Source organism: Gymnogyps californianus, chromosome 22 (assembly GCF_018139145.2).
Source record: "Gymnogyps californianus isolate 813 chromosome 22, ASM1813914v2, whole genome shotgun sequence".
NCBI lineage: Eukaryota > Metazoa > Chordata > Aves > Accipitriformes > Cathartidae > Gymnogyps > Gymnogyps californianus.
In genome coordinates, this window is record NC_059492.1 from 1,816,087 (window position 1) to 1,827,975 (window position 11,889).

Genomic DNA, 11,889 nt, shown 5'->3' on the forward strand with positions numbered 1-11,889 from the left:
CTCTGGAGGTCATCTGGTCCAACCCCCCTGCTCAAGCAGGGCCACCCAGAGCTAGTTGCCGCAGCCCGTGTCCAGATGACATTTGAATATCTCCAAGGATGGAGTCTCCACAACCTCCCTGGGCAACCTGTGCCAGTGCTCGGTCACCCTCACAGTAAAAAAAGTGTTTCCTGATCTTCAGAGGGACACTCCTGTGTTTCAGTTGGTGCCCGTGGCCGCTGGTCCTGCCACTGGGCACCACGGAAAAGAGCCTGGCTCTGTCCTCTTTGCACCCTCCCTTCAGGTATTTATATACATTGATGAGATCCTCGCCTGAGCCTTCTCTGCTCCAGCCTGAACAGTCCCAGCTCTCTCAGCCTTTGCTGATACATGAGACGCTCCAGTCCCTTAATCACCTTCGTGGCCCATCATTGGACTCTCTCCAGTATGTCCACATCTCTCTTGTACCGGGAGCCCAGAACCGGACACAGCACTCCAGCTGTGGCCTCACCAGTGCTGATCACTGGATCACCTCCCTCGCCCTGCTGGCAACGCTTTGCCTGATGCAGCCAAGGACACCATTCGCCTTCTTTGCAGCAGAGGCACGTTGCCGCCTCATGTTCAGCCTGGTGTCCACCAGGACCCCCAGGTCCTTTTCTGCAGAGCTGCTTTTCAGCTGGGTGGCCCCCAGCATGTGCTGGTGCCTGGGATTGCAGGGGCAAGACTTTGCCCTTCCCCTTGTTGAACTTCATGAGGTTCCTGTCAGCCCATTTCTCCAGCCTGACGAGGTCCCTCTGGATGGCAGCATGACCCTCTGCTATATCAGCCACCCTTCCCAGTTTGGTGTCATCTGCAAACTTGCTGAGCTTACGCTCTGCCCCATCATCCAGATCATTAATGAAGATGTTAAACAGGACTGGACCCAGTACAGACCCCCGGGGTACACCACTAGTGACTGGCCTCCAACTAGACTTTGTGCCACTGACCACCACCCCTGGGCCTGGCCATTCAGCCAGTTTTCAACCCACCTCACCGCCTGCTCATCCATCTGCATCAACAGCTTCTCTATGAGGATCTTATGGGAGACAGTGCCAAAGGCTTTCCTGAAGTCCAGGTAGACAATACCCACTGCTCCCCCCTCGTTGTCACCAAGCCAGTCTTTTCATTGTAGAATTTTATCAAGTTGGTCAAGCATGGCTTCCCCTTCGTGAAGCCATGCTGACTTCTCGTCCTTAATGTGCCTGGAAATGGTTTCCAGGATTAGCTGCTCCATCCCCTTCCCAGGGATCGAGGTGAGGCTGACGGGCCCATAGTTCCCTGGGTCCTCCTTGCCCTTCTTGAAGACAGGAGTGACATTTGCTTTCCTCCAGCCTTCGGGCTCTTCTCCCAGTCACCATGATCAATCAAAGGTTGGCGAGAGTGGCCTCGCAATGACATCAGCCACCTCCCTCAGCACTCGTGGGTGCATCCCAGCAGGGTCCATGGACTCATGTATGTCCAATTTGCTTAAGTATCCCCTGGCCTGATCCTCTTCCACCAAGGGTATGTCTTCCTTGCTCCAGCCTTTCTCCCTGGTCTCTGGGACCTGGGATTCCAGAAGACTGGTCTTGCAAGTAAACAGGCAAAGAAGGCATTCAGTTCCTCAGCCTTTCCCATGTCCTGTGGCACCAGGTCTCCCATCTCGTGGAGCAATGGACCCATATTTTCCCTAGTCTTCCTTTTGTTGCCTATAGCAGCCCTTCTTGCTGCCTTTGACAACACACCTTCGAGCTCCAGCAGACCCACCAGCTCCAGCACACCTACCAGCCCGAACCTACTCCCTCCGCAGGGCCAGACCCTGGGCGAGGGGGGCTGAGGGGCATCTGCCTGCACGGAGCCAAGCGTGGGAGCCGGGGCTGGGCAGGCAGCAGGTTTCCCTGCTCTGCCTGCCCGGCCAGAGTCTGGCATGTCTGCCCAGAGCAGCGAGTGCTGCTCTGCTGCTGGCGCGCATAATTCAGGGGCTGAGATAAACTGGGATGTGCTAGCCCACTTCCAGACCCTAAATTTAGACAGCGGGGAAAGTACGTGAGTATGCGGCAGCAGGCAGGCTTTGGGGGGCACAGGGCTGGGGCAGATGGGGAGCCAACATGCCCCCTGTGTCCTTGAGGAAGAGGAAGGTATCATGCTTCTTGCTCCAGAGGTAAAGCTCCAGGGTTTGGCCTCTGATCAGCAGTTGGCACAAATTTAAAAAAGCTTTTCCAAGGCTCTGTGGACTCCCAAAAGCTGCTGGCTGGTTGCAGTCCTGCAACAGGAGAGGTCAGCACCCATAAATTGCTCGCTGATCTCAGCTGATCTCAGGTTGCTTTTCCTTTCAGGAGGCAGCTGGGGTGTGCGCTGGGGACCTGCCCGGCCTGGCTGTATGCGGGCACGGGTCTGGCAGCGCCCGCGGGGCAGGCAGCACCCACGGGGACATGATGGGCTGGCTCCAGGCACAGCCCCCCGGGTGGCAGGTGGGGGCTCTGGCAGCTCCCATCTCTTCCCAGCTGGATATCGGAGCCCGCTGACACCCACAGCAGGAGTGCCCTTCAACCCCCGTCCTCCCATGAAGGGCAAATCAGCCGGACAGGTATTTGTCCCCTTGGTCCTGCTGTCCCCTTGTGCCTCGCAGGGACGTGAGAGCCCGCTGGCATGTGGGGAGCAGAAATCCCGCCGGCTCCGTGGACACTGGAGGGACCAGTCCTCCCCACGCTGTCCCCTCGTCCCCTTTGATGATGCCGCCAGATGGCAGTGCCGGTATGAGGCCGGTGCACACAACTGCCGGACAGTGGGGACGGTGGCTGGGCTCCGTCCCTGCCTGCTCCTGCATGGCCAAGCAGGGCCCCGGCTGCCAGGAGGGAGAGGGCTCCCCACCCGCCTCGCAGGGGTGTCCCCACGCCCGGCTTTTGCCCGTGAGCAGAGGCCATGCCACCGCCACCACCCACAGCATCGGCCCCTCACCGTCCCCTTCTCGGGAGGTGGCTTGTGGGCAGCGAGAGCTGCCCTGGGCCGCACCGGGACACAGCGAGGCAGGCAGCAATGTCACAAGTGACAGAGCTGTGATGGTCCCCCGTGCGCCAAAGGACACACTGGTTTTACTTTGCCCTGCACATGGGGAGGACGAGGAATGGGAGATGAGGGATGCTGCCAGAGCCCAGGGACATGTGGCTGCCTCCAGCCCCCCCTGCAACAGAAGCCCCCAGCCCGTGTCCCACTGCTCAGCAGGGCTGGGAGCATCCTTGCCCATGTACCCCTAATAAAACACCTTTTTTCTGCTCTGCCTCCCCCTCCGCTCCTTCTCCTGCATCACTCAGCATCCCCGAGGCACAAGGGGACATCTTTCCCATTCCCCCCCGGTGCCTGGTTCATTAGGGGTCAGGGTATCATTTTCTGCCTGCCACGGGGGGGGATTATAAGGCTGGGGGTGGCACCAGACCGGTGGCAAGCAGGGCCAAGTGCAGCTTGCCAGGGATGCCCTCCCACCCAGGAACCTGGGGGGAAAACAAATGATCTCATGTGACTGTATCTGGGACAATACCAGCTTAGCCGTGGGCGCAGCCAGAAGGGTTCCTGCTGAGCCCGAGCGATGCTATTCATGGATAAACCTACATTACAGTAATTAATAATAATTAATAATCGAGTCTGTATTTGGAAAACCAGCTATACCCATCAAGCACCTTTCCTCCAGAGCATCGTCTAGTGCAGGTAAATGCAGGCATGGCGTAAGGTGCATTTTGGGGTGATGATTTGGGGTTTGACAAACCCCTGGTCCATGGGGTTGTCCTACCTCCGGCGCCCTGGGGCCTGGCCCTGCTCCTGGATGGGGCTCGTAGGGCACCCAGGACCCTTCCCCTCGGCCACCAGCTGCCAGCAAGCACATCACAGCCTCGTGTTTTGGGTGCTTTGGGGAACTGCTCCAAGATTTCAGGGTGCTGCTCATCCGCGCTGGGAGGTGTGGGGGGTCCCCCTGCCCTTCCCGGGCTGTGAGGGAGGCCAGGAAAGGAGGCCAGGAATGAAGCTACCCCTGTTTACTGCCAGCAGTATATTTTCTCAGCCATGCTGCCTCTCTTGGGGTTTCCAGCCCTGAGATGAGAAGGGGAACAGGCACAAAGCCCGTCTGGGATGGGAAGGACAAATGTAAAAGTCCCGAGATTGAAGCATCTCCCTCCCCCTTGTCTAAGGATGCCTTCGAGTCAGGGAATTAGTTTTCTGCTAAGCTCTTCTGTAATAAACAGAGACACGGGAGGACTAGCAATGGGCGATTGCTTGGCCTTTAATTACGGACAGAGGCAGGGTGTTCAGGGTCACAGGAGCCGGGATTCAAACCCAGTGGGAATGAAGGGGATGGTTTTCAGGGGGACCACTGCAGGCACCTGCAGAACCTTCTGTGCTTGAGCTCCTACTTTGTCCCTTTTGTTTACCAGGACCCTCCCGTCCTACAACACCACAGGCTTAGCAGCCAAATACATCTCAAATGCATCAGCCCTTGAGACCAGCCCAACAGAAGAGCCTGATGGAGACCAAGAAAACCCTCAGAATGTAGTGATGGGCACCCCACCTGCTGGCATTGCTTCTGGGAAACCCCCTGAGCATCGGGACTTGCATTTGGGACCCTCTTCAAGGACCTTTTGCTGGTTTGAGATGTCTTAAAGGCCAGTGGGGCAATGCGGAGCTGACATGGCTGGTGGTTTCTGTAACGGGCGGTCACCAAACCTATTGCTTGTCGTCCAACAAGCTGGGCTCTTCTCCCCAAAGCCTCTCCCAGCCAGAAGAGCGAAGGGCTGTGAGGCCAAGAAACGCTGGCCGCTCTCCGTCCTTGAAGCTTGGGTTAGCCTGGGCTCACAGACACAGCGACTGGCTGGAAAAGCTTCGGCATTTCCCTGCCGAGTTTGGACAGACGCTGTTTGTCTTTCTCGTGGCAGTGGCCAGATGCCAGGCCGGTGAGGGATGGGAGTGTCACGCCGGAGCTTCTGCGCTGTCACAACTGCTGGGTCTCTCACAGGGTGGAAAATTTGGGGAGGAGGTGACTCCACTGTGAGCTGAATGTCCTCCCCAAGGTACCAGGATCTGAGTCAACAGAGATGGTGGGGTAGGGAGGTTGGGGGAGGAAGAAGCAGGGTGAGACCTTGATCTGAAGGTGTCCTTGGTCCACCTGGCAGGAGGACCTGGTTCTTCTTTCATTCCCAGCCCGCAGCCTGGGTGCTTCTGCTTTGCCGCTTGCCCCAGCTCCAGGTTTGAGCCCCCCAATTTACTTTCCCAGCACCCAAAGGCTTCAGCCTTCCTCCAAACTCCAGCACGAGCCTCCCTGAGCCCCTTCCGTGCATTTCCCACGTCCCCTGGTTGACAGGGCATCCCCGCTGCCACCCAGGAATCCCAGCAAGCATGGCCCAGCCAGGGCAATGCCGGGAGGATAGCAAATTCGGGATGCCCATGGAAAGCTGTGTATGGTGCAGGCGGTTTTCAAGCCTGTTCATTTTCAGCCTTAACCATTCTTCCTCTCACAGAAATGGCTAATGAGCCATGAGGATCCAATTAGATTTCTCCAGCCAGCCTTTCGCCTCGTACCTCGCCGTTTAAAACCAAAAAGAAAGAAAAGAAAAAAACCCCACAAGCGCCAGCGTGGAGACAATTAGATTAGTGTCTCCTTAATGAGTTCATGGCTCCGGCGGAAATATCTGTCTCTGACAGGAGAGGCAGAAATCGAGCTGCACCCATGGGCGAGCGTGCCGTGGGGTAGGAGCCGTGTTCCCCCCTTTGCAGACCCTTTACGGGGTGCAGGTGAGCCCGCAGGGTGCCTCATCGGGTTTCAGGTTTGCTCCCTGCACCGGGTGCTTTGCACAACACCCACGTGGATCCCTGGAGCCGCCCGGCTTTTTTTATTAAGCACAGCAGCGAGCTGGGGTTTTACACCATGTTTCTGTAGGATCAGGGATGCTAATAAAGTCCAGATGCTCTCCAGCATAAAAAATCCTGACTTGGGTGGAAGGACCCCAGGAAACCCCGGGGTGGGAGAGGAACGGGGCCACCAAGGCGGGGAGAAGCGATGAGATGCCGTTGGGGGCATCAAAGCAGCGGTGATGCTCACCTGGGTGGGAATGAGACACCACGGGGTGAAAGATGCCACCAGTGAGGACCTTGTTGTCCCCCCCCGGTGCTGGCAGACCCTACACCCCGGCCGTGGCTGCGGCAGCGCTGCCGAGCCCCACGTGGCCCTGCCGAGCAGATTTTGCTTAGCTGCCTGGGCTATATTTAGCTGCCTGTAAAAGGGGTTAGCGAGCAGCGCTGGAGCCAGTGGCACAGCTAAGAATGTCAACGTAAGAGCAACCAGGGATAAAAAAAGCCCAACCCGGGCGCTGGGAGCTTTGCACAAATCCCTCTCACTGCTGGAGGTGGAGGCAGGCAGGCAGGCAGGGCTGCAGGCAGCCCCCGCATCCCTCCTGGGCGGTAGCACTGGGTGATGGCTACTCGCTGTCCACCCAGTCGGCGATTTGCCTGCAGTGATTTTGGGCTGATTTGACCGGTTTGCAGCATCCCAGCATTCAGCTGGATGGTGAGGCTCTGCCGGGGGAGAACAGGGCCTGAAATCTGGTGGGTTTGGTTAAATCCCAGGGGTTTTGGGGCAGGCATCCCCCTCCACGGGCAGGGGACGATGGCAGGCAGGAGGGACAGCCTGCTCCCCCAAGCCAGGAGGTGTTTGTGAGGCTCCCTCCATCCCCATTCAGACATCTGGAGGTTACTGGAGCATGAACAACAGATTTGAGCTTTTTTTTTTGCCCATGAAGGCATCTTTTGGGGAAGTTTTCTTTATGCTCAGTTAACTCGAACACACCTTTCTTCCAAAGGCTCGCCTCACCGCCCCATCTGGTCTCTTAAAGCAAAAACTGGGCAAATCACACCACGTCCCAGCTCTTCCCAAACGCTCCTGCGTTGCTCTGAGCTCTTCTGTGCTGCCCTGACCTTGCCTGGGCTCACCTCCTGCCTGTGAAACCAGGCTGCTGCCCAGAAACATTGGATTTAAACCAATATAGGAGTCAATACATAGGAAAGGTCGCTTCCAGAACTGTAGTTATTTTGTCCCAGAAATAATTTGCATGTTCTGCTTGTCCATTGGGGCAGGTGATGAATATTCCAACGGCTGGGCCCTGAGAGAGGCACTTACAGTCATTCGATGAAGACCTCGTTTCCCTGGCGGGACCACAGCTCCCGTGATGAACTGGCAGCCAGATGAGCCCCAAGCTGTGGCTGCATCTGGCTGCGTGATCCACCATGCCTTTGGGTCAGGAAAGAGCTTCTGCTGCAAAAAAAAAAAAAAAGAAAAAAACCCAGACATCTTTATTTTGGTTGAATTTTCCCACTCTGCTGAGAACGGCAAAGTTGCAGATGAGTTGCAAAGACCTGTGCAACTCATTGCAGGTATTCAAGCTGCCTTGACCTACAGAAGTACGAAAAGCAGCTCATGTGCTGTCGCCCATCGTGGAAGGGATGCCCTGGGCTGTGCACGCACCCGAGGGCTGCTCAATTGCAGGGCACAGCGCGGGGAAGATCTTGGCCACCTCCGTCACATCATGCCCGGGGAGAGACGGTGCTGCATAATCCATGTGCCCTGCGAAGGATGGTGCAGCAAGCTCAGATCCAGATGGCTGAGTACCTGGAGCAAAGAGGACGCCCAGGAAGGGCATTGCTATCTGCCGTGACCTTAACGTCTCCTGTCGAGGCGGCACGGAGATCTCCAGACTTCTGTCTCGGCGTGACGCTCCACCCTGCCTGGTGACAAATTGCCTCCCTGGGAGGTGTTTGCTGGCATTTTCCCTCTTGTTTTAAATCCTCCAGGCAATGAGATGCTCTCGCTGCCTTTGGCCTCTGAGATCTCACGGGCAGGATGGTTTTTCCCAAGGGCTGAGCACGTTTTCTGCAGATCCATCCCGCAGGAACCACCTCCATCGCTCCGGGGCTAGTACCCCCCATGCAGGGACGGCCCCGAGGCCGTGTCCTGCCCAGGCTCATGGAAAGTCCTTGTCCCCAGCCAGGGAACAACCTGCAGGTCCCCAAACCCTGTGACCCATGTCCCAAAATAGCACCTTAATGGAGGGACTGACGCAGCCCAGGGGCGAGCTCAGCTCAGGAATAACCTTTCCTCCACGTCACCTACGTAGCCAGCGAGAAATCAGCGTCTTAAATGGCCTGGAAATGAGGAAGATACATCTAAAAGAGGACCAGCAAAGTGCTGCTCTCCCTCGGAGGTGACTTTTAGCCCAGATCAGAGCCCGCAGTGCTAGGCAGGCGGGTGGAAAACAACCCTGCTCCTCCCCTGCCTGCACCCCCGGGCAGGGGGACGCTGCCTCCATCCCTGGGGGGCTGCCCCAGCCCTACGGCAGCTCGAGGGTCGGTGGCTTTTAATGACCTTCCTGCACAAGTGGGATAAAGCAGCTTGGCAGCAGCAGTGAAAGGAGAATAGACTCTCCCGAGCCCTTTTCCTCCCTATTCTGGACCTTTTTTTTTTAGGAAAAAATAGGATTTAAAGCAGGTGGCAGAGCAGGGAGCCATCTGACCCCGACCTTGCTGGCTTCACCTCCCTGATGGATAAAGCAGGGGTTCTCCTGATGCTTGGGAGGGCACGGGCAGTGTATTTTAGGTCCCCCATCAGCAGGGATGCTCACCCTGCCGGGAGCACCCTGGGAAGAGGATCCCAACGTCTGCAAAGCCTGAGAGCAGGCGCTGAAAGAGCAGAGGAAGAGCAGAGCAACCTTTGCTCCCGTGGCGGTACAGCACCGAGCACAGCGGCACACCCCGGTACCAACACCGAACGGGTGCTGCCTGATAAGGGAGTAAGTTTACCTTTCCCAGCTGCCACGCCAACGTGCTTTTGCATTGCTGGGGCTTGTACCCAAGCGTTTTGCGAGCTTCAGCTGGGAGTTGAGCTCTTGATGCTCACCATGTCCTGGATGCTGGCGGGTTCGGAGAGGTTATTCGGTGTCACCAATGTACTGGTCGAACATGGAGGGATTGACACACTGCTTGTGTGCCTCAGTTTACCCAGCTCCCCCAGCCCAGCCATCCCCAAAGGATCACACTGCCAGAGGGAAGCATTCAGCCTAGGTGGAAATAGGGACGGCGCCGTAGCTCTCCCCCAGCTCTCCCAGGGCAGAGCATCCCTTGGGGGCACCCAGGAGCTAGAGGAAGGGAGACCCACCCCAGGGTGCTCCAGCAGGACCCTCCCCAACCAGCCTGGGCTTCCCTCCTCTCCCTCCCTGTCCCCCTGACATCTCCTCCCTTGCTCCCACACGTCTCCCAGAGCAGAGGGATGGCAGCCGTCCCCCTCGCCCGCGACAGCCAGTGTCACATCCGATCAGGTGCCAGGCAGGATAAACATTGCCGATGCTCGGCCCGAGACTGCTCCGGAGAGGGGAGACAGTCAAGGAGAAAACGGAGCGTGAGGAGCTAAAAATAGCGGCTGGCGAAGGCTCCCCTCCCCGCCAGCCGCGCGGGAGCTGCCAGTCGCCCGTCACCACGCGTGAGCGAGCAGGCGGGATAAATGTCCCTCCCGCTGGCTGGCGGGGCCGGGTGGCTCCAGCCCCCCCCCGAGCTGTTGGGGGTACGGGGGTACCGGAGACAAGCATCGGGCTGAGAGCAGCCACGTCCTGGCTGCTTCAGTGGCTCTTGTCCCTCTACAACCCTGGCTATGGCGAGGCACATCCAAATTTGCCTTGCTGGTGGGTGCAGAGGTCAGGAAAGCATCGCCCTTCCCGGGTCAGCAACCTCTGCTGAGCCCGGCTGAGCCGCCGGCTTCTCCCCATCGCCCACGAGCCCCGGGCGGTGCTGAGCTCCCCCAGGGAAGGGAGAGGATGGGCACCTTGCTCTGGGTGCTGGGCATCACCCCTGACCATCAGCAGGGAGAGGTCAGCCAGAGCTGGGAATTTGGGGACGTGCTCCTAGCCCCCACTCCTGCTGGGAACAGCATCCCGGTGCAGGGCCAGGGGAGCAGGGACTCCATCGCCCGGGTGCACCCCGCTTCCCCGGCCCCAGGGACATCATCTGTGCACCTCGAGAGCCAGGAGGGGACATTTCGGAGCCTCTCACCAAAATTGTGCTGTTTCTCTGTTGCACGCACAGGCGAGAGCGCCAGCGGCAGCCTGAGGAGGTGGGTTACCGTTCCTGCGTGCGAATTTGGGTTGCTCTTAATGCACACTCAGGGTGGCTCTGGTCATCGCTGCCTCTCCCCTCCCTCGCTGTTCTGATCCAGCTCAGGGGTGCGGGTGGGGAACCCCCATGGTTCCCCATGCAGGTGGGGAACTCGGCTGCGTCCCCCCCCTCGAGGTGATGCTGGTGTCAGGCCAGGAGCAGCCTGGGCTGCCGAGATGGCGGCATCTGCTCCACTCCCAGGCTCTGCCCAGTGTCCTTCTGCAGCGAGGACAGTCCTTGTGTTGGGTGAAACATGGGGTTGTGACACGCTCAGGTGGATTTACCAGCCGGATCCAGGGTCTCCCAGCCCCCCCCCCTGCCCCCCCGGCCACCACACGCCACAGGGGTGCAGCCACATATATTTTAATTATTATTCCCAAAGATTTTGAGCCTGGCAATTATTTTTGGCTGAAATAAATGCGCAGGGAGGTGTGTGGGCTGGGGCCAAGCTGTCCCGGCAGGCGAGCAGAGCCTGCCTCACCCCCCCGCGGGGGCCATGGAGCTCCTTCCCAGGGCTGCAGCCAGGGACCCTAATTCAGAAGAAATTTGGGGTTTTGCACTTCTTTCCGAGCAGGCTGGCTGGGCTCCTGGCCCGAGCGGAGCTGCTGGCCACGCTGGGCTACGAGCCCCCTGCCTGGGCTGGTGGGTCCTCCCAGTGCATCGCAGGGCAATGTCATATGGAGCCTTACTGGGGGGAGATGGGACCCCGGGTGGGGATGTCACAGCCCCCCCCCCAGATGTCTCAGCGCGGGGGGGACACAGGGGACACAGGGGACACAGGGAACACGGCCCCCGGGCACGCTGGCATCCCCGCGGTGGGCAGCCACCAAGTGCGGGGCCAGCCCGGGGCGGGGGGGGGAGGCCGGGGCCGGTGCCCCGGCGGCGGGGGGGGGGGGGCCGGTCCCCGGCGGGCAGGCGGCGGGGATGGGGGGCGGGGGGCGGCCCCGGCAGCCCCCGGCAGGGCCCGGCGGCGGAGGGAGGCGGCGGGCGGGGAGGCGCGGCGGCGGTGGCGGCGGCGGCGGGGGGGGGCCGGTCGGGTGGGTCCCCCCGCGCGGAGCGTGGGCCGGGCGGGGGGAGCGGCGGGGAGCGGCGGCGTTGGGCGGGCGGCTGCGGGCGGCTCGGCCCCGGGTGCCCCAAGGGCTGCCTGCGAGGCGGAGGCTTCTCCGGGGCTGCTGCCGAGCGCGGAGCATCCTTCCTCCGGCCCGCCCGGCCGGCGGCACCGGCACCGGCACCGACATCCACACCGGCAGCAACAGCAGCACCGGCACCGGCACCAGCGTCCACACCGGCAGCAACAGCAGCACCGGCACCGGCACCGACATCAGCATTAACACCGGCACCGGCATCGACACCGACACCGACATCAGCATCAACACCGGCATCGGTATCAACATCAACGCCGGCACAGGCATTGACACCGGCAGCAGCACCAACACCGGCACCGACACCAGCATCGACACCGGCATCGGTATCGACGTTGGCACCAGCTCCAGCAGAGCCCAGGTGAGGAGCTGATGGGTGGTGAGAGCGGGTGACGTGGTCACACCGAGGCCCTGGGCCACGGTGGTGGATGCCCTGTGCTCGCGAGTGCTGGGGACCAGGTACCCGCCGTGGGGACTGGGTGCCCACCCTGGGAAGCGGGTGCCCACCCTGGGCAGCTCCATGGCAGCGCATGGGAGCAAAGGGAGGGTGGAGAGGCAGGAGGCTCAGGAGATG